The sequence below is a fragment of the Manis javanica genome, chromosome 2 (genome assembly GCF_040802235.1).
Source record: "Manis javanica isolate MJ-LG chromosome 2, MJ_LKY, whole genome shotgun sequence".
Taxonomy (NCBI): Eukaryota; Metazoa; Chordata; class Mammalia; order Pholidota; family Manidae; genus Manis; species Manis javanica.
Window position 1 is genome coordinate 151,355,136 of NC_133157.1, and position 26,887 is coordinate 151,382,022.

Sequence of the window (26,887 nt, forward strand, 5' to 3'; positions counted from 1 at the left end):
GGTTGAGATCATCCAGTGCCTCCACCTAGACTGCCTATAGTAGATAGAAATCCATTTTCAAACGTCCCACAATCAATTCCACAACAAAAAGGGTCCTTATTTAAAATCCAACACCCTAGTCTCCTGCCAGGTCTGGGCCCCAAATTCATCACAGAGTGAAGGCACTTGTTACTTTATAACAGACTTTAGGACGAGAAGAGATAAAGGAACACAGCTAGAAATGAAAAGATTCCTTCAGTAACTGCATACTTAGACTGAAAGAGATTGATCTATTTGCCTTCAAAACAGGAATTCAAAAAGATTTACTTATGGTTTTATGTACACACAGCCCTCCGCCAGGTCTTTCCATTTTGTGAAGAAGACAAAGCAGGATGTAGCTGGTGCAAGGATTCCGCCATGGGGTCTTCAGATTAGAGACACCTGTTCCTAGTTACCTTCCTACTGATCAATGGACAGAGCCCCAAATCTATGAAATACTGGAAGTGGGTGGTCATTGCTAAGGGTACAAGTCGATTGTTAATTTCAAATTCAAGTGAAGCTTCACATTCAAAATCATTTATGGATTGGGTTTAATCTGTATATTTAATTTATGTACCATATTAACCTCTTTTTAATAGACTTTTCTCTTTCAGTTTTATTGAGATATAATTGACATGCAGCACTGTGTAGTTTTAAAGTATAGAGCATAATAACCTGAGAGACATATATTGCAAAATGCTTACCACAATAAATATAAACCTCATCATGAAATCTCATATAGATTTTAAAAAATTTAATGTTTTTTTCCTTGTGATGAGACTTTTTAGGATCCCCCCTTGGAACTTTCAAATTTTCCATACAGCAGTGTTAGCTGTAGGCATCATGTTGTACACTACAGAGCTAGTGCTTATTTATCTTGTTACTGGAAATGTGTACCTTTTGATCACCTTCATCCAATTATCCCACTTCATCCCCTGCCTCTGGTAAAGAAAAATCTGATTTCTTTTTCTATGAGATTTTTTTTTAATAAGCCCTACTTTTTAGAGCAGTTTTAGGTTTACAGAAAAAATTGAATGAAAGGTACAGATATTTCCTATGTACTCACTGTCCCTGCATATGCACAGATTCCCCAGCTATCAAAACCCCACACCAGTGGTATATGGTAACTCTCTGCCGTTTCTTTTCAATGTTACTGTGAACCCAAAAATGCTCTAAAAAGCAGGTTATTAATCAAAAAACACCCTCAAATCAGAAGGGGTACATTTGTATCAGTCAATGAGCCTTCATTGACCCATAATGATCATTCACAGTTCTTAGTGTACATTCGAGTTTACTGTTGTTAATATTATACATCTGATGAGTTTTAACAAATGTGTAACAATATGCATCCATCACTATAGTTTTATACAGAATTGTCTTACTGCCCTAAAAATCCTGTAATCTCTGTCTGTTCACCCTTCCCTCCCAACTAATCCCCAGCAACCAATGATCCTTTTAATGTCTCAAAAGTCTTTTCCAGGAGTCAAATAGTTGGAATCAAACAGTATGCAGATTTTTCAGCTTAGTTTCTCTCACTTAGTGACATGCATATCAGGTCCCTTCATATCTCTTCATGGCCTTCACAAGTCATTTCTTTTTACCACTGAATACTATTCCATTGGCTGGATATACCACCATTTATTTATTCATTTATCTACTTAAGGTCATCCTGATTGCTATCAAGTTTTAGCAGTTATGGATAAAGCTTCTGTCAACATCCATGTGCAGATTCTTGTGTGGACATAAGTTTGCAGTTCCTTTGGGTAAATATAAAAGAGTGTGACTGCAGATCAAATGATAAGAATATGTTTAGTTTTGTAAGAAATTATCAAACTGTTCCCAAAGTAAGCCATTTTGCATTCCCACCAGCAATGAATGAGATTTCCTGTTGCTTCACACTCTTGTCAGTATTTGGTGTTGTCAGTGTTCTGGATTTTGACAATTCTAATAACTGTGTAGTGGTATCTCATTATTGTTTTAATTTGAAATCCTCTAATGATATATGCTGTTGATCATCTTTTCATATGCTTATTTGCATCAGTATATCAAGGCTGGTTCTCCTGGCAACCAATCCCCAGCCTTTGGCGCTGGCCAAAATCTGCCGCATTCACATAACAGGACACTTTTGATGAGTCTGTTTTGGGTTGCTGCATTCACCCAGTGTGAGGTGTCTGTTTAGGTCTTCGGCCCATTTTTTTTGCTGAGTTTTAAGTGTTCTTTATACAATTTCAGTAACAGTCTTTATCACATGGGTCTTTTGCAAATATTTTCTCCACAAGTCTGAAGAAGTCTGAAGAAATACTTCACAAGTCAGTGGCTTTTCTACTCATTCTCTTGACAGTGTCCTTTGCAGAGCAGAAGTCTTAATGAAGTCCATGTTATCAATTATTTCTCTAATGGATTATGCCTTCGATGTTATATCTAAAAAGGTCACCATCTCCAAGATCACCTAGATTTTCTCCTATGTTATCTTCTAGTTTTATAGTTTTGAATTTTACACTTAGGTCTGTGGTCTTTTTTGAGTTTATTTTTGTGAAGGGATTGTTCAGGTTGTTTTTGCATGTGAAGGCCCAGTTGTTCTTGCATTTAGTTTGCTGAAATCACTACCTTTCTTCCCTTGAATTACCTCCACTTCTTTGTCTGGGATCGGCTGACCATATTTGTGTGGGTATATTTCTGGACTGTATTGTGTTCCACTGGTCTATTTGTCTTTTCTTTCTAACTAACAGGCAAGTTTTTAATGAGCCCTAATTACCTTTTGTTTCATTCATTCAAGAAATTCCAAAAACTATTCAGTATTTTAGCATAAGTCTACCAGACAAATGCTCTGTGCCAATAACTAGGCACAAGTTAGGAAGGAAAATAAGGGAAAGTGACTGAACAATAAAAATTTCAAATCTTGTTGAACATTAGAAGAGTTCCTTCAAAATACTCCACCAAGATAATGAAACATGATGGTGACAAACTAGGCATGGAAATAGTAAATCCAGTGCTTCTATCTAGGAGCTAGCCTCACTTCCTACTGATAAAATCTAACCATTATTGAGCTTTGATACGTACTTTTGTATAGATATCTTTTTCAATGATTAAAAACTACCTGAGGAAGAGGGAGAATTTGTTCTGGTTCTGGTTTCTTAATTTAAGAAAAGCAGGTAAAGTGGTATGTCCTTTGAAGACTGTGATATGATTAATAAATATATATTTGTCCCTGTTTCTGGCAAAGAGCTCCTAAAACCCTTGAAATGTCCTAGGTGATGAGTCATCAAAAGTATCTTACTGTGTGAACGCGGCAGATTTTGGCCAGCGCCAAAGGCTGGGGATTGGTTGCCAGGAGAACCAGCCTTGAGATTAGAGGGTGGGGACTTTCGATCCCACCTGTCCTAGCTTTGGGAAAGGGCTGGAAGCTGAATCAATGCAGTATACAATAATTTAATCAAACATACCTATGTAATGAAGCCTCCACAAAACTCCAAAAGGATAGGGCTCAGAAGGCTTTTGGGTTTATGACCAGATGGAGATCTGGGGAGAATAGTGCACTCAGAGAAATCATGGCAGCTCTGCCCCTTCCCACATAACTTTCCCTGTACATCTCTTCCATCTGGCTGTTCCTGAGTGATATCCTTTTACAATAAATCAGTAATCTAGTAAGTAAAATATTTCTCTGAGTTCTGTGAGCTGCTCTAGCCAATTAAACAAACCCAAGGAGGAAGTCTTTGGAACCTACAATCTATAGCCAGTCAGCAACACAGGTGACAAACTGGACTTGTAATTGGTGTCTGAAGTGGGGGAGAAGGGATGGAGCAGTCTGGTGGAACTGAGCCCTTAAGCTATGGGATCTGACAATATCTCTGGGCAAATATGTCAGATTGGAGTTGAAGAGTAGGATATCCAGCTAGTGTCACAGAATTGCTTGGTGGTGTGGGGACACATTAGAATTGGTACCAGAATTATTAGCTACTCAAAATAGACATCACATGGAATTTCAGAGAAGTCCAAGGTAGGTTCAGGAAGTCTCCACGCCAGAGCACTTGGGAAAGACCTTGAACAATGGCCATGATTAGGAGAGGAGAACTTGGTGAGCCAAGGTCTTGCATTGGTGTGAATGTAGCATGACTTTTAATCAGGTGTGGATTTGGAAAGTAAGAAAATGCATCTTATTAGTAATTATTATTATTTATTTCTAATAATATATTATTATTAATATTTCTAGTTTCATGTTGAAAAACTACAATGGAGTGGCATAAAGAAAAGTAAAGTAACTTAGTTTATACCAGGAAGATTTTAGTAGAAAATATATGTTGATATGCATGATATGCATAAAATCACCTTCCCAATTAAAGTGCAGTGTGTTGCAATAGCTGTAAGCACAATTTATTTTAAACATGTTCTTCAGTTGAACAGTCTTTGGCTTGGCTGACAGTTCTAGCTGTTGGAATCTGCAATCCACATTACCCTTCTTAAACCAGTAGATTTGAAGCAGCACTAAAATGTTTTAATAGGCCCCTTTAGAAGATAGCAGGCCAACATTTACTAAATTTTTAAAAACACTGTCCTTCAAAGGGGATTATGAAAACATTTTTATGCTCTGACAGCAAACAAGTGTACTGACAACGGAGATCTTTAGCAAATGAGCCCTGATAGTTCTGTCTCTGTCTCTAATTTTCCTTTTCTTAGATAATTTGAATGGTGATGAAAGAATATGTCATGCAGGTAATTCCCTTATTCAAGCCCACCTTCTATACACACAGTGCAGGTAGAAACTTGCTATTCATACCAGTTCTTTATGTTCCATGAGCTGTTTTCTAATTTACTGGAAGGTAATTTCCTTCTTTACTTTCAAAGTGTTTACTTTCCCCCATGGCCTTTATATAATAGTGTAGAAGAAATGTATGACATGTATTCAAACATAAGAAATTGTCATTCCAAATCCATTAGGTTTCTTCTTCCTTAACTGGAATGCCCTTCAGGTGTCTGTGTTCTCAGCACGTACACGCCTGGACACTCACCTACAGCCTCTCACCAACAAGTGAGACAGGATTCAAGGTTGTCCCAGAGGGCTGGCCTGCTTGCCCTGAGTGAAGTGAGTGCTGCCTCCTTTGGGGTGTGAGGTCTGTCACTCACACGTACCCTCTCACCACCAGGCAAAGCCCTTCCTCACTCACTAGTCCATGGGCCATTTCTCAAGCTCTGTCCCTCTAAGATTGTTACATGGCCTTATCCTATTAATATTTTATCCTTTGAAGACTACAAGAAAGCTTTGATTTTACTTCAATGCCAAGGAGGCAGCTGAGAATGTCTGGAGGAGAGCAGTATGGAGGACCACAGAGCATGGGCCTCTGGAGGTGAGGCCCGTGAGCAGAGAGCTGGGGTGAGAGGCAGGCAGAGCCGTCTGAGCTCCTGGTAGCTGCTGGAACACTATTCCTGTTCAGCCTTTCCAGCAGAGACAAAATTCCCTCCTCATTTAGCAATTCACATGGTGACTTGTTTATTTCTAAAACACAGATAAAATTCTTGTCGGAATGAAGTGACTCCCTCCTTCTCTCCTGCTCTTCTTCGCTCCATCCTCCTCCTCCTCCTCCTCCTTTCTCTCCCACTTTTCCTTCTTTTTCCTTGATCTCTTTCCTCACTTCCATATTCACACAATAAAAATAATTAGTTGAAAGAAAGGAGCAGAGAAGGGATGTCCAGAAAGCCCCTGTAGAAAATTATTTAACAGTCCATTAGATAATAGAGTAAGTGAAATAAGCCTTAAACTTATCCTTCTATTCACAGGATTATTAAAAGTGGTGAAAAAGCAAAAATACCAAGACCAGGACTGTTGAGTACATGTGAGGTTACAGAGACGTTACAATAGATTCTATAGGTGGCTTTTGTCCATTTTAGCAAGGATTAAGTATATTTTAATAGTTCTTTTTTATACAGTCATTTAATTGATTTTCTGGGAAGAAAGAACTCTAGGTATCATGCAAAGTAAAAGCTTTCAGAAGTTAAAGAAAAATAAACAGAAAAAAATTAAAGGCAGGTAACAGCACAGTGGTCTAGATAACATGATTTCATACTCAGAGCCCAATCTAGAAAGATTAGCATGTCAAATGATATATGCAAAATCTCTTTCTAAATCTACTTCCTTACAAGTCTTAGATTAACATCACTTCACATTTCACCATGAGGGGGAAGAAGGCAGATGCTTAGAGAACTATTTTCATATTATTAACTGATGTGGGAAAATGTTTCTTGAGCTAATGAAGTGTGAATAAGATATGTCTTTACACTTTCCAGTCTGTGGTTACTAGCCCCAAATGCTCAGGTCATATGCTTAAAAATATAGATACAAAATGTACTGCCAAAGAAAATAAACAACAAAACCAGGTTTGTCACTCTAATTCAAGTGGCAGTAAATTCAAATGTAAAGAGAAGAAAATCTTGAATATAAATATTAGGAGGTAAAGGTGCTCTCAAATCAAAATCCCAGGGGCTTAATATGGTAAAAATATTATTTAGGTACTATTATTTTATATATATATGTATTTACATAGTCTTCTATTAGCCTCCAGAAACACATAAGAAGATCCTCTCCTTCCAGGAGCCTGCTGCTAATTTGGAAAGGTCAGACATGCAGGCACAAAATAGTGAAAAAACAGTAATGAGATTTGTTAGGTAGTGATAACTAGCTATGTGAGTCAGTTTCCTGACCTATGATAAGTGGGACAGGGTGGGGGAGCTAATACTTAATATTCCATTCCATCTTCAAAGTGTACATTCATGTAAATAATTGGCTTAATAAGAGGAAAATAAATTGTGTAATCATTTCATGCAGCTCTAAACAATCGACGCAGGGCTCTGTATGCAAGCTATACATAGTTCTAAGTGTGACTGAGACAGTGGACTCTCTCCAGACACATGTAGATACCTACAGATGTTGCCATAGAATCTGTGCTTGGGTCACCCCACTCACCCCCCTCCCCACTCATGCTTCTGTGTCCCAGTTTAAGTTCCCCATGACCAATAATAAGGGGAAAGACTCATATGCCTCAGAGGCCTGGCAATAGGGTGTGCGGTCTCCAGAAAACCTGAGACTGCTCTATTTCAAAAGCAGCAGCTATTAGTTGAAGCTGACTATAGACATAAGGAATTTCCCTCCAATATTGTAAGGGAAATTAGATATTTGACACTTTTTGTGACATCTTCCAAAATATTTTACTTTTGGTAACAATCTTAACATTTTAAGGAAACAGCATATGAACCAAATGAAGTATTATCTGTGGGCTGGATGTAGACAAAGGACACCAATTTTTGACACTTACTTCAGAAATTCCATGTATGTTAGAGAAGCCTGTGATATTCACTAGCACAGCATGAGTTCTCACTGAATGTGTGTAGTGTGTGTTTGTGCGTGTGTGCTCACAAAGATACATACAAGCAGGGAAGGTGAAAAGGAAGGGGGCCATGCATACACTAGAAAGATCCATGATCAACGGGTTGAATAATGAGACAGTATGGAAAGTTCAGGTGAATGAAGGGAAATTTTTCACAGCTAACGGAGAAAGAAGATTGACTTTGTAGTAAAAGAAAGCCTGAAAAGGCAAGTGGTGATGTTTGTATACACAGAAGATGATTGAATGATCTTGATTAATTACATTTTCATCAGACATAAAGGTTTGTGCCTCCTATGATATTTGCTGCAAAATGACACTACCAAAGAAAATCCAGCACTTCATTAAACAGATTCAATAAACTGTATCAAGACCCAGACATTTACTAACTTATCAATCATAAATGTGAATTCAAAATCTTAGAAATCTGATTTTAGTGGCAAAAATGCAGGAGCTTTAATTATTTGCATAGTGATCCTGAAGTAAAATCTGCAGAAAGCGAGATAGGAAATCGGAGTTGAGATGAATGTCAATTATACATGCTCACTTCCACTCATGTACAAATATCTGATAAAATCCATATAATGTAGCTGGGCCCACATTCATCTTCCATGAAAATATCACTCAAAGGATGGAAAACAGGGATTGAAAATTCAAAGTATGTCTTTCTCCAACACTCACAAGAACTCAAGGTTCTCATATTATTTCACTGTTTCTGTTTCACTTGTTTACTTTTTTTGGTTGTTGTCATTGTTTGTTTATTTATTGTTATTTGCTATTGCTTGTTGTTGGTATCCTCTTGAAAAGAAAACTCCAAAAAGGACAGAAGGGCATACCATAAATTTAAATTTCCCTCCCAGCCCCTGACAGGGTATTACCAGGTCCCCTTCCCAGAGACAATAGCAAATAGCAGTTCATAGCTAACCTTGGACAAACAGTATGTGCCTATAGTTCCAGCTAGTAATGGAATTTAGCTACACAGAAAAGAAACCCTAAACAACAGTTATTTGGGAGGTAGAGATTTGCTTTTCTCTCATCGAGGGGTCTGGAGGTGTGCACAGCGAGCCCACAACGGTGGCTCCATGGCTATCAGACTCAGGCTCTCTCAATCTTCTTTATTATTCTTGGGATGCAGTTTTCATCTTGAAAGTCACCTCATGATGACTATGGCGGCTAGAGTAAAAACTATCACATCACCATTCCAGCCAAGATGAAGGAAGAACAACAGGGCATGCTTTCCAGCAGTCAGCTCCCTTTGAAGTGCTTTAGAAGTCCCATGACTAGCCCTGTCTGAGGGGATAGATTTTAGGCTGGGCACGTTGCCACTCCCAAACACAGGGATCCTATTAGTAAAGAATAAATAATACAAATTACATAAGCAACTAACAATTTACTGCAATATAAAAGCCTATGAGCATTTCCCCCCACATTTTTTAAACCAATGGTGACATAAGTAGTCCTGTTGCTTTTGACTCTATCCACCACATTCATCAGACTTTAGTAGGACCAAAGCCAAAGGACACATCTGAGGCTCATTCCTCTGAAGGCCAGGTTCTGCCCTACCCCAGCTGCTCCTACACTCCTTGCTGCTCAAACAGCAATCCACTCACCACCACAGCAGCATCCCTGGGTACTTGCTAGAATACAGAATCTCAGGCCCCACTTTAAATTTACTAAATCAGAATTTGCCGTTTAACAAGAGCCTGGGAAATATCTGTGAGCACTTGAGAAGCAATGCATACCATCAGCCCTTCTAAAGTCCCAGCTTAGTGACAAACACACCTGGTAGTGTATTAGGAGCCTTCTCCCAGCCAGCTGTTAGGGTCTGGAAGTAATTGCACGTCCTATGGGTATCTGGGAGGACCTGGGGTAGGTGAGGGCCAGAGTGAGCATCAGGCTGTGTCATCACTAATCTACAACCAATTGTGCCAGCAGTTCTGGTTCTGTTGGCCTGCTTTCTTGGGTTAGTCTCCTTCTGCAATCCCCACCCTCCTCTCCTAAACTGGAAGGAAGGCGGCTTCCAACAACAGCTGCCCTCCTCCCTGCTTTCTATGTCCCCTTTTCGCATGGAGCTGTTCTTGCTTCTAGCTTCCTTACCACTTCTTAAATGGGCCTCACTGGTTTTTAAGCCTTAAAACCAAGAGCTCTGAGGATGTATCACTACCCTGGAGCTTAGATCCTGGCTGGCTGGGTTCTATGAGTCAGGACAACCTTGCCTGGTGACCAAAGCTGGGAGCAGAACTGACTCTGATGTTCTCCTAAAGCTTCTTTTGGAGTCAGCTCTTCCTCCCCAGATCCCAGGCAGATTTTTCCCATTGTAAGTGTGTGCCATGTCAGGACTGGCCCTACTTGCTCTCTTTGACCCAAGGGGAAATCAACGTAACACCACAACCATGCTACTTATGTCAAAAAGTGACTTGTCGCTGAGTCCCACCACTGACCTCGAGTCCTTCAGTCTCCTGTGAGCACAGCAAGAATAGCTTCTAGGTGCTGCAGCCAGGCTGAAATACACAAGTAGACTAAATGGCCCTGGAAGGGATGGAGATGTGGAAGCCTGGCAGAACATTGCCCTCACAGTCTACTTGGAGCACAGTGCCAATACTGTGTGAATATGGGTGGTTAAAAAGGCCATTAGATTTGACAAAATGTAGGCTGCTAACCTTTAAAAGAACAATCTCAGCAGTAAAGTAGGGCCAGAAGCCAAATTGCAGTAAATTAAGGAAGGAATAAAAAAACAGAGGAAGGGAGACAGCTGATAAAAATATTCATTTCAGACATTTTGTGGGTAGAAGGAGGAAGCTATAAGACATAACAGAATCAAATGACACTTTTATAAGATAAGGAGGAACTGAACATTTCTGAACGCAGAAGGAAAAGAGTCTGAGAAAAGGAGATGTTGGAGACAAATTCAAAAAAACTGAAGAAAATCAATCTAAGAAAAAACACAGATGGTGAGGAGGTTATATTGAAAGACTCCTTTAACCTCAGACATATTAAGAAAGAATGAAGGAAAAATGAGGAAAGAAAATACAGAAAGGTGTCTGTGGATCTATTAATTGGTTCACTTTAACAGCATTACACTCAACAAAGTAATAGGTAAGAATAAGGAATGTGTTGAGTTAGATTTAGGACTTTCATAGGGTCAAAGATTTGTATTGCTAGAAAAGCTTATGGAAGCAATCTATTACTGTATTCTCTTCATTCGAAGACACAGGAAACTGTTAATGAATAAAATAAACTGATTTGTCAAAATGGGTTTAAAGGAATCTAGTGGCTATAAGATTAATACTATCTGGAAGAATCCCTGAGGATAATGAGATAGCGATGACGAGAGAACCTGACAAGTACCAGAAATGAAGCTGAAGCTAAGCCTGTGCCAACGGTAAACTTGAGGCAGATGAAGACCAAAGTTTCAGCTGAAAAAGTTAAATTTGATTTATTCTTTGTAGGGCCTGAGCATGATAGTTCTCTACTTTGTGACTCAGGAGCAGGAGCAAAGAAATGAAAAGCAGGGATGGTACAGGGTGGGGCTAGTTTGGTCTGACAATGAGCAAGAATGAATGGGTAGGACTGTAGGGAGGGCAGCAGGAAGTGACTTGCCAGTGCCACAGTCAGTGGAGAATCTCAAATTTAACCAACTTCTTCATCTTCTCAGATCTTGTCCAGTGTGGAGACACTTTGAACTGTGTCAAATGCATAGGCCTTTGTAGACTAAAGACTTGTGCTGGATTCCTAATTCCATTACTAACAAGCTACACAACATGAAACAAGTTACTTTGATCCTTAGATTCTTCAACCACAAAGGAGAGATAATAATACTCAGCTCACAAATATGTCATGAAGATTACCAAGAATTTACCACTGAGTACCTAGTCCCAGGTGAATCCTTAAAATGTAGCGACAAATGGTTACATAAGTCTCTTTTTTCTAATGAGGTGGAAACATGCCTCATAATATACAAGGAAATAAAATGTCTCAAAGTATCAGATTATTGCCATAAAGATAGCAGTGTAATATATTCCCATTCAGATTTTCTCTAGAATTCTCTATAATGTAGAAAAGTAGAAAACTATCAAACTTGGTAGGGAACATATACTTTGTGTTGGTGATTCTGAGGGACACAACCTTGGGGAACCCTGAATGCATTTCAAGATGCCATATTCTAAAGCTCATTGAACACAATTCTCTCCCACTGAGTTTCATGGCACCAAAACTTTTCCCACAGTTTCTACCTGTCAGGGCAGAACAGGGAAACCCAGACCTAATTACCACTGAACCAGTCCTAATGCCTTCCTCCTGAGTTGCACACACAGCAAAACAGTCTGATCACTGAAAAAGAACTGAAACAGGAGACCAATAATGAGACCTACCTATAGCCAGTTTTTCTCAGCTGAAACACTTGAAATTGAAGCAGAGGACCCAGTTATTTTCACTCACAGCTTCACAGAATATATCTATTTTTTCATTTAGGATCTTTGTGGGTACAGTATGTCTACCAAAACTTTTTTAGTTAAGTTATATCTTTAAAGCATCTAGAAATTTCACTAGCTTCTAAAGAAAAATATTTTAATTCCCAAAAAATTAATTGAAAAAATAGTTTGTAAACTACTTTCTTTCAGTTTGATCCTCCTTACCCAGCCCAAATATCCTCACTGATTCTTGCCTGAATGTTTCAGCCCTGGGCAAGTTCACTATGGATTCAGTAAGAAGAAGAAATGACAAGAATTGGTCTTGGGGTAAAAGGGTTTATACCCACCTTTATTCTCACAACAGTAGGTCAAGCACTAGAATCACATCTGCATCCAACGTCTGCAGGTCTGTAATCTGCCCCATCTCTGCCTCTGCACAGGGCACTGGGGAGAGCTCTTTGTACAGTGACTCACTCCATAATAATTTATTGCCTATGGGTGTGGAAGCATTAGCTTAGCAGTAGGTTAATTACATCATCAGGTAGTTTAGGGGCAGGTGAGAATCCTGGCTATAGGAACTTCCGTTTTTCCCACACTGATTAATACTCCAACCCAAAAATTCCTTCTGGAGTCTCTTTCCAGAATTTGTTAGGTATTGTCTTGCCAGTGGGTTTCAGCCCTGAGTAAGTGAGACTAAAAAATACAATCGAATGTTCTGGGGGTGAAAAGGTTCATACTCAACTTTATTCCCATAGTGGCAGGTCAAGCAGTAGAATCCCATCCACCTTAGAGCAAGTCTGCATGCAGCAAGCTGGTCTCTGTCTCCAGGCCTCTCTGCTCCCACACCATCTCAGTCTCTGTCCCAGGTACTGCCACCACTCTGGTCACTGCTCTCCTGCAGCCTTGCAGCCCAGAGCACTGGGCAGAGCTCACTATATATAGAGTCAATAATAATGCATTGCCAACACATGTATAGTGAGCAAGCAGACCAGAGTCAGCTGAGAATCGTGGCCATAGGAACTATCATTTTCTCTTCAATATAAACCTTCATCACTTTGACAGAGGTTTGCAATAGAGCCTGAGATGGCTACCCTGGAAGGGCCCACTTGGGATGACCATGGTCACCAAGAGTGAGCTCTGGCACTACGGGAATGAGAGGCCCTTTGAGAGCCCACAGCCTGTTTGCGCTGACCTGGACTAGAAGCACGTGTCTCTATTGAGATATTTAGATTATATCACCTTGGGTGTGGCATGTACAACCCAGAGCTCATCCCCATAAATCACACAACTGGCTTTCAGCAGTGGCAGAGAACCAGGATTGCTGCCAGGGTGGTTCTTTAAATTTTCTTTCCTGGACCTGGGAAACTGTCCCATTATTACAAAAGATAAATTCCACACATTACAGAGCAGAAAATTTAACATCATCTTTCCAACAAAATGGAATAATTTATGAAACACATTACTGAAGGACTCCAAATAAGAAAGATGATAGAACCCTCCAGAGGTCAACATAGACTCTCTAAGAATAAGTAAGAGTGAATTAACCTTGCTTCATTTTTGGTCATGTTTACCAGATTGTGCTTGAATTCAAATCCATGGTGCACCTGAATTTCAACAAAGAATTTAGTAATCAATGAATCTCCAATAGTAATGAATTTGCCTGGACCTAGACAGATACTAATACTTGAAGGGAACTATGGCCATATAGTTCTGGGATCATTCCAAAGCCATCTTAGAAAAGGAACTATCAGTTTGGGCAATAATAAAATGGATAGTAGTGAAAAACTTATTTCTATTGATTTCAGCATATTATAAGGAATAAAGGTGGTTGTCACCCACTGGACTGAAAAGTATCCAATAAAACCAAAGGAAAAGTCTAAGAATCCAGGTTATTAGACAAGTGGTCTGGAGCTATTTTATGCTTTGACTCAAATTTGGCCCTTCTCATGTTTTTAAAAAATGCTTTTAAACATTTAAACCACCCTTTAAAAAGTACACAGTTGGTCTTAAGCAGATAGTTGAATAGCACTTAATTCTATCTAAGGATTATTATGGAAAATTGTACTAACTGCTCTGCTGAGTGAATGCAACATTGGGTTGGAAAGAACTACAAACAGAGCAGCAGTCAGGAGTGGAGTTAACATCACCAGCTAAAGAACCAGAGTATGCCATCCTACCTAAGATTGGGGACATGTTAAGTAACCTCCATGCCTCAGTTTTCTCATCCATAGAATGGAGTTAATAATAGAACTTAATTTATTGATAGAGATGTAAGGACTTAGTGAATTAATGGACATACAGTGCCTGGAGTTGTATCCAGCTAAGCCCTTTGCTAAACACTAAATATCCATTATCTCAGTAATCCTCATAATAATCAATAACATAATAAATCATTATCCCCATTTTACAGATAAGGAAACTTAGGCCTCCTCCGAAAGGTTAAATACCTCATCCAAGGTCACTCAGATAGCAGAGGCAATGCCAAAATTTGAACTGAGAACTTTCCAGCCATGAAGCTGGGCTCTCGATCACCATAACCATCAACTGCAAGGGAAGCACTGGATCCCAGAATCAAAGCTGAAACCCACTCTGAGACCTGCTTATTCCAGAGCGACACCTGCAGCAAGAGTGGCCTCATGTTGATTCCCCAAGTGTTAGATGGGATTCCTTGAAACTCTGCTGCTAAGAACACCACTGGTCCTGGGGACTGAAATGAAGTTGTTCCAGCAGTCAGGAGAAAAGAGATATAGAGGCTCAGAGCCAAAGGAGGGTGCAGGAACACCAATACAGGCAACGTGGTGGTACTCAGCCTTCATTTCACCAAGACCATCATGGGAGGTCTGGTGGCCATGACATGGGATCCTTCCCCACCCTTGCCCTGATGGGAGGGCTGGTGATCTGATGCTATGAGAGTGAAACATGGGCAGATCCTAGACTATGGGTCTAGCTTCCCTCAAAAGTCCATCAGTTGCAATGGCTGGTGCACCTTGGTACTGTGGACAGTGTTTCATACAGAATTACCTGGAGCCTATTTGGAACTGGGCCACAATATCTTCAGTCTCATACTGACTCCTGTTCAAGGAGGTGGAGTTAGGTAGAACTGACAGGGGATCATAGTATCTGCCACATTTCACTAGGTGGAGCTGTCAAATATGTCTCTCAAACAAATTAAGAAGCCTGTGAAAACCCTATTTAATCACAGAAGAGCACGCTTCCATGTTGCAAAATGTCTCCCCTCAAATCCAATAGAGACATACGAGCAGAGGAATGCCCATCTTTCTCTTGGATTCTCCTGAGCTCTATAAACACTATTTATCCACACAGAGCTCTACCTGCAACAAGGGGCTGAAGAGTCTATGAGATGGTGGAAGCAGTGTCCATAAAACATAGGGCTCCAGACTGCCACTTGTAAATGTCCCCTCAAGAGTTCTCTTACTGGCTGAGCCAACTCCTCAGTTGCAGGCAGGTGAGCAATGGATAGACATGTGGATCTGTATGTCCATGAGGCAGTGCCTGACTGCCTGAGCATGGGGCTCAGAGCACAGCTGCTCTGCCATTATCTGCCTTCCAATGGATGCTCTGGGGAATCTGGTTCTCAACACAACATTTGGAGATGGACATTCCACTGTTGGGTTGTGCAGTCTAGGGGCAAGCTGCATTTGAGGGTATGTTTGCAGAAATGTCTCTCCTGAGACACTGAGGGCACCCCAAAATGGAAGGGCACAAAAAAGAGTCAGGAGGTTCTAATAAGTTAGTGAGCAGATTCTAAATGAGTCCTAAGAGCAAGAGATTTGAGTTGCCAGAGTGAAATCAACAGGTAAAGATGGGAACAAGGGACAGAAGATCGACAAGCAAGCCTGAGGCCAATCGGAGTGGACACAGGCAGAGGGCTGTTGCCCAAGCCCAGCTTTTACTCGTTTCCTGGACCTGACTCCATTTAAAGGGTCTGGGAAGGAGGAGGCAGAGTTTGATATAACCTGGCATATTTTTAAGTACCCATAACCATAAAGACACATATACTCACCCAAGATGCTGGGTGCCACATTCTGACACTATCACAAGAGCAGTTCTTTATTCCTAAACTACATTTATGTTAATCTCACACATTTATAAACTGTTTTGGTTTACATTTAGGATTGTAAAATTGGTAAAAGCTAGATGAAATTTTCCTTAATAGAGACATTTTTCTTTTAATTACTTCATTACACTCAGATGCTATGACCCTACCAAACTATTCACATAATACCATTGAGGAATTACTGAATTTGGTGGTGGACGCTTGGAAAATACCTAAATGAAATGATCTACTTAAACAGCTGCCTTTATTATGTCTTTGTTTGTCTTTTTGTTTGAAGGACACTATAAATCTTCAACAACTTGTCGCTGGAAATGCATTGAGGGTAATGTTCTTTGCGAGTCAGAGTAGCATTTGCGTCTTCTGTGATATTGCTCAGCTGGCTTGCGCTGAGTGCCTGTATCACAAAAGCTTGTCATTAAAAGGCTTATCTTCCCAGGGAAAAGCCAGCAAACCATTTGTTTTCCACTTTGACTGTCTATACAAGTGCTTCCCATACACGTAAAGGCAATAAATCCCGGAAGCCTGAATCAATGTGGTGCTGTTGCTATTGTACATTTTTATGGTCATTGTGGAGAAAACAAGTTATTTCCATATTCATTGAATCATTTGGAGCCCAGGGTGCCAGTGGGATGTGTAGAAGATTGAACCAAATATCTTCAAATAATTTCAGGCTTCACTTGGCATAGGACACTTCCATGAACAGACATAACTCAGATTCTGGATTCCTGAAGGAAAGAATGAGGCAGTTTGATTATAAAAACAAATAGGTTAGGACTTCTAAGATTCACACTCTTCCCAGAGTGATCCCAATAAATAAAAAGCCAGTGCCTCCTAGGACTTTTTCCCCTGAGGCTCTGAGCCCCTAGACTTCTGCTGGCCATGTAGGAGAAACAGATGGGAGTGAGTGACATTTGCATGGAAAAGCCCTCCTGGGAGCTGTAGAGGAAGAAATGTGTCCTCACGGTGCTGAGCAATAAGCCAGTCCACCAGCTGCCTGTTCTCCCATCTCAGAGCTTTCTGATAACTCCCTAGAAAGCAAAGTTACTCTGCTGCCCAATCCAAAACTGAGGGTGAGCCATTGCACAAAACTGAACCCCTATCCTTTCTAGAAGATGGACTCAGAAGATTCCCAAGTTAGTAACCACATGTTATGTGTCTGGACATATCTGACTGACTGCCAGCCTGATATGACAAACAGGCATGTGGAATCCAGGCTTGCTGTGAGAGAAGGAATACTACCATTCCTTCTGAAAGCCACTGTATCACTGCCATAATGTGGCTGAAAAATTCTTACTCCATATTATTTCTTCATAGAGCAGTATGTACGTGGGACTACATTTTCAATGTACTTCAAATGTTCAGTTTCATGTTAACCCAACCAATAGTAAACCTATGAATGAAAATGGCCTAATATCCCTGTTCTTTCTACGTGTTTGTTTCCTTCATCTAAGATGGTACAATCATTGATTTGTTCTTGCCTTTATGCATGATCCAGTTAGCATCAACACAAAGCAAAAAGATTTGTGGACCTTATCAAATAAGGACAATAGCTACTGATACACCTGGGCAGAGCAGGCTCTTACTCTGGCTGAGTGACACGGTGATGCATGTGGGAATTTCAGGGTGCTTACATGCTGGAAATCTGAAAGTCATCCCCTTTATTCCAGTCACGCTGATTTCCCTCCCACACTTTGCTTTGACATACTATACTTGTTACCCTCTATTTGTTCAAAAATATTTAATGAGTACCTTCTTTGTACCAGGCAAAGTACTAAGTATCAGAAATGGAAAGTTAAGTCGAGAAAAAGCGGTCACCTTGAAACAGCCTGGTGGTGGAGACAGACATTCCAATAGGTGGGGATAATCATGTGAAATGTGCCTTAAATCAGGGAATATGAGGTGGTACCAAAGTAGGGGAAGGGGCTGGTCTTCTTCCTGAAGGAACCAAGCGGGACTCACAGAGGATGTGGGCTTTGCGTCAGCTCTCTCAGAGAGCTCCTGCCTTTATGGACCTAGTGGGAAGATAACAAATGCACACATAGCTGTGATCCAAAGCAATACTGGAAACTACCATCAGAGATACAAAAACAAAGTGCTGAAAAAGTCAAACTAGAGGTATATCCACTGGTGAGATCAAAGACGTTTACAACAGGGCTTAAAGGATGAAAAGGTTTCTACAAGCACAGATGTGAGAACAGGTTAGGGGTCATGGGCAAGCAAAGAATGAGCCAGAGCTCAGGCTCATGGCAGAGAATACTGCAGGATTTGCCTTGACATCCAGGTTGAAGCAGGATTATAGAGGGCTTAGAATAGATAAAAAGGCATGTGTGCTTAGACAGGCAAAACAATCTTTGTTGACTATTACTCCAAACTGTGGATCATGATTTAAGGAAGAGCTTATTCTCACTAGAATACAAACATGTTGTAATAATGTCCACTTTTAAAAAACAACTAAAACACACCATTGACCTCACACTTTCTCTGGCTATTATCCATTCTCTACTTTCCCTTTCAGCAAAGCTCCTTGAAAGAATTGTTGACAGCCTGTTTTTCCCTCCAAGCCACTCTGATCAAATTTTTGCCCCACCATCCACTGAACAATTCCCATCGAGGCTGCCCACGTCCTCCACGTTGCCCAGGCCAGTGCCCAGGGCTCAGGGCTCCAGTCCTTGACTTACCAGAGGGCACTGACACAGCTGGTTACCTGTGTTTCTTCTATTACTAGACCTCTCAGGCCTTTTCAGTCTCCTTTGCTGGTTTCTTACTTTTCTCCAGCCTCTAACTGTCATAATGTTCCAGATCTTCATCCTTTCCTGTGACTTCACTCACTTCCTTAGTGATCTAATTCAGTCACATAGCTTTCGGTACCATCTTGAGATACACTGATAACTTCCAAATTTATAATCCCTCTTTACCTGTGTGATTTCTCAGGGCTGTGCTCCCAGCAAACCACCATTTGGAATGAGGTAACTTCTCCTCCATCACATCTCCAAAAAGAACAGGCTTGCATCCCCTTGCTATGAAAGAGTCTCAGAGTCCCCTACCGGAGTACAACCCACAGTGTGTGCAGGGCTCCATCACAGCTCACGGGCATGGTGAATGCAGCAAAGAGGTGTGAAGCTATTGTCAGCTGCTGAGCTGTGAATAATAAAGTCTTTGTCTTTGACTGGTACCCATGAAATAAAAACAGGCTAACTTGTTGGCTTAGGGGTAAAATATCCAACTCTGCACAGTTCTTGGCATTAGGTAGCTATGCTTATTTTTATAGATAAATTCACAGCTTAGCCCAAATGCTCACAAATGTTCAACTTAATGACTTCATGGGGATAAAGCTCTACACAGAGAGAGGGGTGTTAGCCTCTGCCTGACTCCCATAGGTAGCTTTGGCCAAGACTTTTACACAGTCATTTTGAACTTGAGGAAAAATTGACTAACAAAGAGTATTTAGAACCCAGTGTTAAACAGAAACTTCAGTCATTCCTGAAGAATTCACTTGGGCTTTAACACTTAAATGTTGGTGTGACTGCTGGGAGATCAGGAAAGTAGTTAGGGAGATGGGTTTTGTTCAGGATCCTTTCGGCTTCCCTGACACCCTCTGATCCTCTCTCCCTAAGGCTGGGCCTGTGCCAGCCCTCCTCCCTGAGCGCCTCAGAAGAGATTTTCTCATCCAGTATTTCACCTAAAAGTGAACCTGTAAGATACCCATGACTCATTTCCTGGGTTCATTCTTACTAAGATCCACAGCCAGCAGGTCACATAGCCAATGGCTGTGATCCTAGTGTCTGCATGTGTGAAACCCAGCCCTGACTCTTCCTATACAAGGCCTGCAGGTCAGAGCAAATCAAGCCCACATACACATCCTACTTGCAAAAACTAATCAATCCCTTACACAGAAAGTGGTGTTGGAACCTAGTTTTATGTCATCTGCATTCACTTAATATATGAAAACAGATGGAATTTATGCAGTCAGAATTTACAATACAGAGAAGAAAATCATTTACATGTTGTAACTATAGAGAAGGATGGCTTTAATAGAAGACAAGAAAGGTGTCTATAAAATGAATGACTCTTTCAGAACTACATTAAAAGCAGAAATAACCAGGATTATCCTGGTATTATTTACTTTTTGTGTCGTTGCTGTTGGCAAGAATGCATTTTATTCCATTTCTTGGAGATAAGCAGAAAGCCACAGGAACTATTTCAACTCATATTCTGGGAAACCAAGAAATACACAACACTCAGCCATGTACGGATTGGTGATTAACATGATGTCTAGACAAGTTCTCATGAGAATGTTATTATTAATTAAACAGCAGTTTGGTTAATCACAATAGCAAAAGTAATTTGGGAATAAATATTTTATTAGTGTACCTATCAATAAAGCAAAAGTAAAAGGATATATCTTAATTAATTCATTTATTATAATGTTGACATTATGTCTGGCATATTCTGTTTCAGGGCCTGGAGCGTGATCTCATATTTCTATTATGGTCTGTCTTTATCTTAGTATTTCCAGCTAATGGTACTGTATATTTCAATTACCTAGCCAAAATTCCTCTTGTCATCTATCAAGATATTATTAAGGTCCATTAGTAAAGAGCTGGATGTGACAAATTTTCTGTTGCTATACACATTTTTCTGTTCTTTTAAAACTAAGTGTTCTCACATTTCATTGGTAAAAAAAAAAAATTCACTGAATAGGGAAGGATATTGTGCTGTCACTGTGATTAAGAAGCTAATCTCTCTTTTTATCAGTCAAAAGACTCATTGAGGAAAGGAGAAATAAATATATTAACCAGTTCTCTTCAGTATAGGCAAGGAATCTTTTCAGAAAACACAGTTAATCTAATATGTTAGCATAATTCATAACCTTAAAAGTACAAGGACAAATACAAGACAAATAAACTTAAGTGAAAACATATTTCTGGAAAAAAATAATTCAAACAAGCTTGCTCTCTTTTGCCTTTATAAAATAACATCTATGCAAGCTTCTGGGTTAGTGAACACTTGGAAATTTGGGGAGAGTGGCCTGCTTAACGAGGGCATAGAGGCTCCAAGCCCTTTCCTCATACCTTGCCCCATGCATTTCTTCCATCTGCCTGTTTCTGAGTTGCTGTATATATTTTTATAAAACCAGTAATCTAGCAGATGGCTACAAGCTATACAAGGACCTGAAGAACTTTGTGAATGCAAAGTGATGCATGAAAGTTCAAAGAAAGTGTTAGAAACCTTGCAGGAGGCCGACAGCAATGAGTGGGAAGTTCATGAGGAGCTGAAGGCCATCCTAGGGAATAACAATCTTCATTGGGAAGACGATGAAGAAAAATTAGCTGACCAGGCTTGGAGAACCATGGAAAACTATGTAACCCAGGTTAGCAATATTAAGAAAAGAATCATTAAATGGTGTCAGAAACTAATGGACCATGACAGTTCCTGACACCAGCTGGAGGCAGTGCAGGATGCCAAAAAAGAGGAGGCCAATACTGCCAAGGCAGAGAAAAATTGTGTTTGAAGATATGAACCAGGATCAACTAGAGGAGCTACCTATTCTTTATAAGTAGTCTTATTGGCTATTAAGTGACTATTTTCTAAAATAGTTTCAACTTGAGGGACATCTTCTACAGGAAAATGAGCAAGCTGAATCATGATCTGTACAAGGTGGTGAGCAAACTGGAGAAGTGACAGTTCAACAAAGTCCTTGTGGTGAAAGAAGCAGATGCTCTTCAGTAATCTCTCCCCATCTAAAGTCCCCTGCCCTCTCACCTCACTTACCAGTCCCTCCACACATTCCTTAAAGAGTGAGAGGGAATCCATCTCAGGAGTGAAGAAGAGCAGGCACCTAATCCTGCCCAGGGAGAAGACAACTCTGAGATCAAAGAAGAGCCCTTAAAAGATAAGGAAATAGAGGAGGAAGAGGTTGAATCAAGCTCCTCTGAAGAGGATGAGCCTGTGACAGCCTGCAGTGACCCACTCAGGCCCAGCTTTCTCTTACCATGAAGGGTGGCAAGTCCCAGGAGGACGCTTTCCCTGGCTCCCCAGCTCCATCACCAGGCAGAGCACTGACCCGTTCAGAGCCGCCTTCATCTCTCCCCGAAGTAGTCTTCCAAACCTGTACCTCACATGAAGGATACGCACAACCGAAGGATAGAGCCTCAATCGAGAGGACCTCAGGACCCCCTAATAGGCCTCCTCCACCCAGGCTGCTCCCAGCCCAGGCCTTCCTCAGGAAACATACCCTCTAGCCCTATGACTTCTGAACAGGGTTCACCCATCAGCCCCAGGGCCTTCTTGGGGTCTGGGACTCCAAGTCCTAGGGCCCCCTTAGAAGCCTCTCCTGATTCATAGCCCACAGAGAAGCCAATGAGAACTCCTGAGGCCAGAGAAGAGGAAAACACAATCTGGGCACAGAAGAACATTGTCCTTCCTCTACCCCATTATCTCTCAGGTTGCTTCAGCCTGGCAAGTCAAGAAAGATGGAAGACAAAAGAGGGAACAATAAGCTTATCTCACTGACTACCCTGAGAGCCAAGGTAGCTTCATAGTTCCAGAAGAGAGTAATATCATGGCACTCAGGCCTCAAGAAGAGGATCTACAATTCAAAATGGCCAATGCCTCCCCATACACACACCTCCACAGAGAAGCTCCCCAGACAGAGGGTATATAAATCAGCGCAACTTCAAATCTAGTATGCATTTCTCAAACAGTAGGAATGCTGGTAATCTCTAAAGACCTAGTATTAATGTAAGGTGAAGAGCTGACTTAGGGGAGGAAGGGACACAGGTTTGGGAGAAAAGACTTAAGGAATATTTAATTCAGGTTTTAGAATTATTAGAATAACAAAACTTTACATATTAATTTAAGTGAGGCTAAAATGTCAATGAAACAAAAAGCATCTGTAGACACAGACACTTGTCTACACAGAGACACATAGCCACAGATAGAGTATAGTGAACAAATCTTTGACTGACCATTTATTTTGTTAGACTTAATGCCAAAGGAAGAGATTTTCCGATTGTTAAATAAAATTTTATTTTATTTTAAAAAGTACATCTATGATCATATTCTTATGCATTCCTTCCAACATGTTCAAAGTCTCGCTCTAATCCAAAACCTGTCCCTAAAAAACTTATTCAAATAATGAAATCAGGACTATATAAACTTATATTTGTTTTTCAGTGTTAGCCATCTGGTCAACCCTTTCTGTTTGGCCTGGGAAGAAACTTGCATTAGAATCATTAAAAAGTTTCCAGCAAAAAAAAATTTTATTTTATATTATAAAGTTTCCTTACAGGGTGCTTAGATTGGTATCCCTAGATGTATACATATGTAACAAAGCAATGTATGGTTCAGCCATTAGCAGTTAATGTTTTCCAAGCCTCTTATGAAAACTGGAAGGCAAACCAGAGGTGGGTGGGGTGAATTTACTTTTAGGTCAAAATTTCTCTTTCAAGATGGGATTTTTTTTCAACTGCATCAAATTAACTCTATACATTGATATATCAGAACAATGTTTCAGCATTGAGATCACAGAGTTTGTTCTCAAGGGGCCCTATCATCAATCCTTTGGCCTTTTCCTTCTAGTAAATGCCAATAAACCAAACAGTAAATGCTGATGGACCCAGTATGCCAAATGGATTGAGTCAATGTTAGAAAACACCAAAATGTGTCCTCTGTCAAAGAGTCTAATAATATGTTAATACATACTTTAGACATTGTTGTCATCTCCAAAGATATCTATAAAGACCAAATAATAATTTATCTTACTTCAAATCAATGTAAAGGTATATAGGTAGGAGCATTATACTTTTTTCTAAAGAAGTATAGTCTATTAGAAAAGAAGAGAAACAAAGGCCTTTAGCTTTACACTAGAAAAGTCCTATAGCACTCAACATTTTTATTTATCTTTGCTTACCTCCCACAAACATGAATGAAAAAATGTACTTTGCAAGATTTAACTTACCTGAGTTTGCTGTAGAGGAAAAATTATTGGAATACAAAAGCTATCAAGCAGCTTTGGGCTAACTATTCAATAAACCACTTCCAAGATAAAATACACATTGTAGCATCTAAATTTCTGTCTGTAAGCAAGGTAATAAAACTAGTTCAGAACTTTTTCAATTGAAACATGATTCATCCATTTGGGTACTGCCCTTCTCCTTGCAGTACAGCTGGAAAAGGCACAGAGGATCAGCCATCTTTGTCACACTGAATAGGAGACTCTTGATCTATTTGGCTGTCACTTGGTCTAGCTCTTCAGGGTTCAGAAGAAATCTGATTTGCCTGTATTTATGTTACTGGAACTCATGTGACCTGGACTAACTGAACTGTCTTTTAAGCAAAAGGGTCATCTTCAAATTAAGGTCTCTGAAGTAAAGCATATGATTCAAAGAGGTACAAAAAATAATCCAAAGTAGAAAGAAATAATCCATGGGAGCCTGGGATTCAAGTTCACAAATGCAGTAGGCAGAATACTGGCCCCCAAAAGATGTCCATGCCCTAACCTCCAAAGGGAAATGAATTAAGGTTGCTAATCATCTGACCTTAAAACAAGGAGATAATTCTGGATTAAGGTGGGTCCAATGTAATCACAAGGGTCCTTGAAAGTGGAACAAAATGGCAGAAAGAGAAACAGTCATAGCTGCTGCATAGGAGGACTAAGGTCAAGGTTGCTGACCTTGAAACGGAAAATAGGATTTTTTCCACAAGCCAAGGAATGCAGACATCTTCCAGATGCTGAAAAATGCAAGGAAATAGACTGTCCCAGATTTTTCAGTAGAAGGGCAGCCTTGCTGAAACCTTGATTTTAGCCCAGAGAGAAGGATTTCAAACTTCTGACCTCCAGAACTATGAAGTAATAAATTCATGTTGTTTTAATCCACTGTGTTTGTGGTTATTTGTTACAGCAGCAATAGAACATTGACATAACAAAGTTCTTGATTTACACACACACACACACACACACACACACACACACACACATATCTTTAAGGAAGAGCTCACCAAGAAATCAGAAGCTGTTTTGTTGGCAGATGCCTTCCGATATATGGTTTACTAAGAAAATGAGTTATGAAGTCACCATCATCACTTGTTGACAAAAAGAAAAAAATTGCAACAAATGCAGCAAAGGGTTAGTATGTGTACCCATAAGACCTCACAGAGATTAATGAAAACAATATTAAATTAATAAATGGGGAAAAGACTTCTGTAGGTATTTCAGAAAAAAATATATAAATGGCTAATAAAATATAAAAATGTTTCAAATGAAATAAAGCTATTGCAAATTAAATAAATGAAGATTTCTTTTGTCTGTTATATTGGCATGTATTTTTGAAATGAAAAATCCTATGCTACTAGGGGTATGAACAAGCCAGCATTGTTATGCACTCTGTAGTAGGATTAGTATAACAGGTGAAAAAAAACTTTTTAAAAGCAATTTTAAAATGTGTGAAACAAGAATAAAAACATTTATGGCACTTCTAGGATTTAGATAATACAAAATACAAAAAAGCATGAATATACTCATCATAAAAGCATGATATGAAAATGTTGAAAACAGCTTTCAATAATAGAAAATTGCTTAAATACATTACATTTAAGTTATGAAAATTCATATAGTCATTCATAATTAAGCTTGTGAAAAGTATTGATTTGGGTCATGAAAGTATAATATAACAACTATGAGAAAAAAGACTGGAAGAAAGTCCATTAGGAAGTTCTTAGTTATGAGATCATAGGGTATTTCTTTCTTCTGTGTGCAGCTGATCTATTGAGACTTTGTAGAATATAATCAAAAGGCAATTTTATTCTCTCTCACTTCTCCTTCAAGTGTATGCTGTGCCCTCCATCTGCCTCACCCTTTGGGTCACATTTCAGGCAGAACTTAGAGCTCTTTTGTTCCCTCATGGATATTAAAAAGTCCAGCCCAAGTCAGCACAAACTCTCATCTACTTAAAGCTCTTCCTTGGCCTGGGAAGGCCTAGGAATTGCTATAATTTCAATTTGTAAATCTCGGTGAGAAAGGGACCGGTGGCTGCTTTCTCCAATCCCTACTCCACTTCTCTCTGCACTCACTAGCTGCTCTGGGTTACTCCCAGGAAGAAGTGAAGGAAGAATCATGGGAAAAGAGTGAGGTCTCACAGGCTGGTTCAGTCTAATCCAGCAGGGCGTGGCCCTCTGGGGGTAACAGATCCTAGATGTGGATTCTTCCCTTTGTGGAGTACTTTTTGAGTTCTTCAAAGCCCACCCCACCCCCGCTTCAGGATCCTCACCTGCTTCTCTAGATAATCCACCTCTGGCCGCTACTCAACACAACTACTCAGCTGTAACCAAAGTGCCCACACCCATCTTCCGAGGCACGGCCTGGCAGGCAGTGCACTCAGTTGTGGTTCTACGCCAGGTCAGCACAGCCAGCGCTCTGCTGAAGGCCTTACTGCCTAGGCGAAGGGCCCATGTGCACATGCCCGTCCTGCGGACCCCTCCTGCCCTGCTGCCAAAAGCCCCTGTAGCCCCCGCCCCTCACCTTTGTCTTTTCCAAGCAAGTCAGGGGCCAAGCCCCCGAGTTCCTCAAATTACTAGAAACTGGCAAGTTCCTGAAGTGGTTCTCTGATGTACTCCCTCACTTGGTTTGAGAATAGAAGAGGCCCCCTATGGGGAAGGCTTTGGTTCTCTGGAAACTCTTTCTCCAAGACCTTCTCACTCCCTAACCCGTCACCTTCCCAGGGATGTCACAGCCTTAGTCTAGACAATCTGGAGGCTGATGACAAATTCAGGCTCCTAATCTACATGGACAGATGCGAACACCAGACACGTTGTTCTCTGCATTGGGAACTTCAGCCTTAGAGAAGGGGGACTACCAGACAAGTTTCCTTTCCAGATGTTATTTTATGAGGGGGCAGGTGGAGGGGTGGGGGTGGGGGGCAGGCTTTCACAGTGGAGAGAAAGGCTAGAAGACAGGCTATACAGCCGCTATTGAAATGTCTATTTTTCATCAAAGTATCAGAGTAATGTTA

The 26,887-nt window shown here is 40.3% G+C and overlaps 1 protein-coding gene and 1 pseudogene across 3 annotated transcripts in view; both read left to right on the forward strand.

The window, feature by feature from the left end:
* NKAIN3 (sodium/potassium transporting ATPase interacting 3) overlaps nucleotides 1–26,887 on the forward strand; it is a 632,099-nt gene that overhangs the window by 560,101 nt on the left and 45,111 nt on the right. The window lies entirely within an intron of this gene.
* LOC108385728 (bridging integrator 2-like) lies at nucleotides 18,971–26,484 on the forward strand (annotated as a pseudogene).